Here is a 7,118-nt window from a genome sequence, read left to right as displayed (position 1 = left end):
AAAAAAAAAAAAAAAAAAAAAAGAAAATAATACACAAGTATCTTATATTTTTATTTATTTATACTTTTTTTATTTTTTAGAGATTGCCTTCCTCTGTAGCCCAGGCTGCAGTGCAGTGGCACCATCATAGCTCCCCATGACCTTAAACTCCTGGGCTCAAGTGATCCTCCTGCCTCAGCCTCCCCAGTAGCTAGGACTAGAGGTTCGTACCACACGCCTAGCTAATTTTTTGTTTTTGTAGAGACAGGGTCTCGCTATGTTGCCCAGGCTGGTCTTGAACTCCTGGCCTCAAACGATCCACTCTGCTCAGCCTCCCAAAGCACTGAGTTACCGTACTCTGCCTATATTTTTTAATTTTACAAAAATACCTGATTGTATGAACACATTTATAGCTTCCTTCCAGGGCCGTAGAGGGAGCCTGTGCAAGGGAAGGGCTGATTAGCTTCACCACAGGGCACTGGGCTCCCCCGGCCTACAGCAGCAGTTGCAGCTTGAGCTTGTTAGAAATGCCAATTGTTAGGCCCCACCCTCCAGACCTATTTAATCAGAAACTCTAGGATGGGGCCTAGAAATCTGAGTTTCACAAGCCCTCCAGGTGGTGTTGATATCATTCAAGTTTGTTAACCAATGACATAGTGGTTAAATGTGTGGACTCTGGTGTAAGGCTAACTGAGCTAGAAGCCTGATTTTGCTTTTCATTATATGGGAGACCTTGGCAAGTTAACCAACCACTGTAAGCCTCAGCTTCATCATCTGTAAAATGGGGCAATAATAGAATTGATCGTAAAAGGTAGTTACGTGGATCAAGTAAGATAACGTGTATAGTGCTAAGCCTAGTATGTGCTTAATAAATTATATACAAATTGAGTATCTCTTATTTGAAAAGCTTGGAACCAGAAGTGTTTTGGTTTTCAGACTTTTTAAGATTTTGAAATATTTACATATATATGATGAGATATCTTGGGGATGGGACCCAAGTCTAAACATAAAATTCGCCGCTATAGCTCACGCCTGTAATCGCAGCACTTTGGGCGGCCAAGGTGGGTGGATCACTTGAGGTCAGGAGTTTGGGACCAGCTCAGCCAACACGGTGAAACCCCTTCTCTACCAAAAAATACAAAATATAGCTAGGCGTGGTGGCACACACCTGTAATAATTCCAGCTACTCGGGAGGCTGAGGCAGAAGAATCTCTTGAACCTGGGAGGCAGAGGTTCCAGTGAGCTGAGACCACACCACTGCACTCTCCAGTCTGGGCGACAGAGTGAGACTTTGTCTAAAGAAAGAAAGAAATAAACATGAAATTCATTTATATTTCATATGTACCTCATATACATAGCCTAGAGGTAATTTTACACAATATTTACAATAATTTTGTGCTTGAAACAGTTTGCATACATTGAGTCATCAGAAAGCAAAGGCATCACGATCTCAGTCACCCATGTGGACAATCTGGTTGTTTGGGATCACTGTCATTCTTGACTGTGAATTTATGTTACCAATAAGCAATCATTTTCTTACACTTACACATAGGTACTTAACAGTGAAAAGAATGACACCCCATTAACACAGTGAACACAACGTGTTCAGGGTAACTCTGCCTCACAGTAGCATTACCAGAACACCTGTATCAACTGGCAGACAACAGCCACAGCAAACAAGAGGCTTTCGGTCGCCACCTCCGATGCTGTATTTTGATTAAAAGCCAACTGCACAGTGTTTTTTTTCAGGTGAGAAGAAACATCAGAAGCAGCTGAGGGACCAGGAAGTGGGTCCTCTAGGGATGATGAGGCATTCTGCCCCATGGCTTATTTAAATGTTGCCTCCAGAGTCATCAGCCTCATTCACAATAATTTCTGTCTTAAAAGTCTCTCTTTGATTTTATAAACTGACATGATTTTCTGTTCTGTTCTGTTATAAATGCACACCGCTCTAGTCCTGCAATAAGCCCATCGCACATTTTCACCCGGTTGTCTGTCGGCACTTTTTCTGTGTATTAACGACCTCATCTGCATCATCACTATTGTCACGATCACCTTGATTCAGAACCGGTTATGCTATTTCGCCATCAGCGAAGGAATGAACAACTGGACCCCGATGATCGAGGTTAAAAATTTCAATATCCACTTCCTCCAGCTTACTGACAGATTCTGAGGGAATCTTTTTCACATATATAAGGAAGTCAGACATCATTTTTTTCTCACATGACATATGCCATTTTATCACCACCACTGAACACAGTCGCAGGTCTGAGACTGTACCAGGTATGCACCACTGTGTCTTTAGTCACTGTGTTCCAAGCACTGGAAACAGCATGTAGGCATCTTTCATGCTAAACTCCTTTCGAAAATCCTCCCACACCCATACCTCTGTTCACTGCTGCTAGCGTGCTATTCAAGAAAGGGTCCTTACATTTACTCTTCATGGATCTAAAGTTACTCTGGTCACATGGCTGAATTAATGAAGTCACATTTACTGGAAAGTACATGGCATCAGTGTTATTTTTTATGAGAATTTTCAGCTGGAGGATAAGCAGAACAGTTGTCAAGGAATAACAAAATCTTGCCATTGTCATCTAATCTAGCTTTCCTGTAGTTGAGCATGAGACACTGGTCCGAAATGTTTGTGAAATTAACCAGAAAATATGTCTCTGGTGATGCAGGTCTGTTTTATTAGCATGATATTGGACTGGCAAGAAGTTCAGCCCGGGTGAGGAGGCAAGTTGCCTACCACAGCAAGATGACACTTCTGTGCGCCGGCTGCATTCACACATCCCGACTCAGTTACTCTGTCCTTCGCATCTGAATTCCCACAGCGACTGTCTCATCAGCTGTGGTCAGTATCTTTCTGGGGCCGTAATGCCCAAATAGTGATGCTTCATCAGCATTGTAGAGTTGTTCTGGCATCAGGTTTTCATCAGCGATGACCTTAGCAACCTTGTCAATGAATTTCTCCACGACTTTGTGATCAGTAGATGCTTTAGCACCACAAATCCTTAAAAACTCAATGCTGTATCTCTCCTCAAATTTCTGCAACCAGCTTGTTAAATACTCATCGCACCCATCAACTTTTAGTTTAATGTGACAGATCTTTGCTTGTTTCACGATCAGCGTACCATCATGTTACACGTGTTCACTTCAACATTGATAAATGCGTTCCTTTAACACGTGATCCAGATCTTCATTTTCAGCCTTATGTATTATTTTTCTGTTTTAAATTAACATCTGTTCATCACTTTCAGCATAGAACTTCGTTTATCCTTCTGTTTCATGGTGGTCATTCCAACACCATAATCTTCTGTGAGATGTTTTACACTTACACTGCTGTCCAATTTCTCCAACAGCTTCACTTTCTGTGCTGTAGATAAACATACATGCTTCCTCTTTTTCTTATCTCTGTTCCCCACGGGAATACATGCAGACCTTCTTAGCATTTTCAACAATAACTTTACACCACGGAGCAGAGAATAAGCAAAACAGCACAGGGAGTGATGCAGTGTGTAGGGCGTCACGGGGAGCATGCTATTGGTGTGTCTGGCCTGCACACGTGTCATTTTATTACACTTTACGGGTGTGCTTGCATGGGGAATCTGGGCATGCATGGAAAAGATACATCCAAACTAAAGGGAGCTGGGGGAGCGCCTTTTCCCTTTGGGGATGCTGAATAAACTGTGTGCTGTGCTCCTGTGTTTTGACTGTGACCTGTCACGTGAGGTCAGGTGTGGACTTTCCCACTTGTGGCATCGTGTTGGTGTTCAAAAAGTTTCCGATTTTGGAGCATTTAGGGTTTCAGATATTCAGACTAGAGATGCTCATCCTGTATTATTATCCTGCAGAGAGTGTATACTTAGTGTTGGAGGGAGGAGGAGGAGGGCAGATGTGGAAGTAAGAGGGGATCTTTGGGCATGCTTGCAAAGTCACTCATGCTTACAAAATCAAGGTCTGCAGTGAAGCCCTCCAAACTCCCGCTTTTTAAGGGGCCTGGGCCAGCCTTCTAAATTAATAACATTAGTACAGCTAATTTAATGAAACTTATACTGTGGGGAGTCATGGACCCCCTTGAAAATACAGTAAAAATTAGGGACCCCTCTCTAGAGGCGTATGTGCATATAAAACACATAGGCTAAATGACAGGCCACATCATGGAAGCACTGCAGCCCCAGCCTGGAGCCCCTGGCTAAGAAGTCTGAGGTAGTACCTGGTGGTCACTTATAACATTGAAGAAGGAAGAATGGCAAAGATAGATGGAGGGAGAGTTGTCTGCTCATTGTTCAACCTGCTGCCTCTTTGGGGTAACATATCTGATATTAGCAGATGCCTTCTGAACTCAGTGTTGTATCCCAAATAAGTGCTATTGATTGTGCGGATGTTAAGCATGGTGGCAAGGAATAAGATTTGGGATAGGGGTGCATGTTAGCATCTTTCAAATCACATCCCGAAGTATTTCCTACTCTTTTTATCTGTAACGGAAACTGCAGAAATGTTCATTTTAAAGACGTTCGCAATCTCAAAAGACCATTTAGTGGCTGAAGATTAGTGCTGATAAAAGCATAAATGTGGGTAAGTCAGACAGACAGACAAGCCAGGGATGTGTATATAACATATTAATTTTCAGCCTGTTTCTGTCACCCTCCCTGAGCTTATGAGGTCTGTGACACGTTTGTGTTGTATTTAGCTGTCACCCAGCTGCAATTTGCACCATTCTTTGGAGTCACACTCTGGGTTGACTGGTTCAGAAAGAAATTCACTGTGACAGCTTTTATGGCTGTGGGCATTTCAAGTCCCTCTGATGATGTTACTTGGTTTGAAATCAGATTGGAAAGAAAACAGGAGCAAGTAAACAACACCTTTCCCTGAACAGAAAGGCAGATGATGAGAACATACCGATGGCAGGTACCCAAGAACACAGAAACTTTCAAAGGGCTTTCTCCAGTGTTCTGAAAGTTTACCCCCTCTAAGGGTACCAAGCAGAAGAGGTGGTAGGGGAGTGTGCCTGGGAACAGGGTAGCCCAGCCTGTCTGACCTCCAGCCTGTTGTGCACCAGGGCTGCCCTCAGGCCAGTTCATGGAAGAAAAAGTCAAATGTCAGGTGGCCACTGGTCTAAGCAATGGCAACATGGGGAGAAAGGAAATGAATGGAAATGAGAACCATCACCTCCCTGCCCTGCCCCTTACACGCTCTAGGCAGGCTTCCATGGCCTAATGATGAACCCAAAAGAGTCACTCCAGCCTCCCTGACCCCACAGCTGCCACCCTACCCAACCCTTCATCTTTCCTGGCACTGAGAGTGAGCCTCAGCCCCACTGCCCTTGCTCATGTGTGTGGTAAGTGCTCTCGGGTTCACCCTGCATCTGTTCCTTCAGCACTCTGTGAGCCAAGACCTCCCACTCCAGACCATGCACACAGCTCAGTGTGGTGGCTCATGCCTGTAATCCCAACACTTTGGGAGGCTAGGGCAGGAGGATCCTCTGAGGCCAGGAGTTTGCGACCAACCTGGGCAGCATAGTGAGACTTCATCTCTACCAAAAATTTTTTTAAAAAACTTAGCTGGGCACGGTGGCATGCACCTGTAGTCCAAGGTACTCATGAGGCAGGGAGAATCGCTTAAGCCCAGGAGTTCAGCAGGGAGCTATGAACACACCACTGCACTCCAGTCTGGACAACATAGTGAGACCCTGGCTCTAAAAATAAAAATAAATAATAAATAATTTTTAAAATGTAATGGCCAGGCATAGTGGTTCACACCTGTAATCTCGACACTTGGTTTGCTGCTCCCTCTTCATCCTTCCCTATCATCCAATGAGGAGGGGTAAAAGCAATGTGTTACTTACTCCATTCTATGGATTGCTCCCTGTGAGTTTCATTAATTAATTTAGTCTCAGTAAAGTCGCCATTTTACAGATGATGAAGAGGGTGTGGAGTAATTTGCTCCGAGTCACAGGGATAGCATGGGTGGGACCAGACTTCTCACTCTGGCAGGCTGGCTCCAAATTCGCTGCTGGGAAACTTACTATTCTATCCTTCAGTAGTTCTCAGAGTGTGGTCCCTGGACCAACAGTATCAGCATGACCTAGGAAGTTTTTAGAAATGCAAATCCCTGGTTCCTGACTCCAGATTTACAGAAGCTGAAGCTCTGGGTTGTGGCCCAGCGACCAGTGTGTCCCCAAGCCCTCCAGGGGACTCTGAGCACACTGAAGTTTGAGAACCTCTCTCCACTGTGTCTCCCAGCAAGCCCAGTGTCCCATTGTTTTCTAAGCTGAAAAACTCAAAAAAAAAAAAAAGAAATTGGCTACAGCTGATAACGTCTTGTTTTTAAGGGTATTGGTTGCAGATTGATGGAAAATATTGATGTGGAGGTAGAGAATGAGGCTGGTTGGGGAAATACAGGCCTGTCTCCAGGTTCTTGTTGAGAGGAGAAAAGAACCACAGGCGCCAGGGAGAAACCTGGGCCTCAAATGGGTCTCCTTCCCATTCCGCACCTTTGACCTGCTCATGCAAATGTTTTCTTAAACCCTCTATTAGATTGCCGTCTCCCAGGCACGGCCTTGATCATTAATAATGCAGGTCAGCACAGAAAGCCTGGAGATGCTTATTTTATTTTATGTTTATTCTGCTCCTTTCATTCTTTCTTGACACAAAGGCCCACGCATATGTATACATACGCTTATTACCCTTGATTCAACCTTCTATTTGCAAAATCCATTTCTAAAAGTATTTGAGCATTGGTGTTTCTCAGAGCTGCCATGTATGGATGCACAGGCTGTGCACTGCACAACTAGGAGGAGCCATTTACAGATGCAAGCATGCACCCCTAGAGTAGTGTGATGCTGCGCTCTGCTGCTAGTGCTGCTGCCCCTCACCACCTTGCCGGCTGACTTTCACTGGCAGTCTTCTCCCTTTCTGTTTGGCCTCACCTTCTCATCTAGGCCTTGCCTTCTTTTTCTCTTCCAAGCCTCTCCTGCTTCAAATTCTTGCCTCGGGACTGAGGGCAACCCCCACACCCACCCACCCCCTGTCCCTAGGGGCCTCTCAGTCTACACAATGTTGAACTTGCCTGCTCAGGGCTCCATAGGCTCTGGATTTCCAAGACAGAGCCAAGTCTCCTATGGGCTCTCCAGCTCC

This window comes from Sapajus apella, unplaced genomic scaffold, assembly GCF_009761245.1.
Source record: "Sapajus apella isolate SASKATOON/1434 unplaced genomic scaffold, GSC_monkey_1.0 scaffold32, whole genome shotgun sequence".
NCBI lineage: Eukaryota > Metazoa > Chordata > Mammalia > Primates > Cebidae > Sapajus > Sapajus apella.
The sequence above is the reverse complement of the archived record's forward strand: the minus strand, read 5'-3'. Positions refer to the sequence as shown.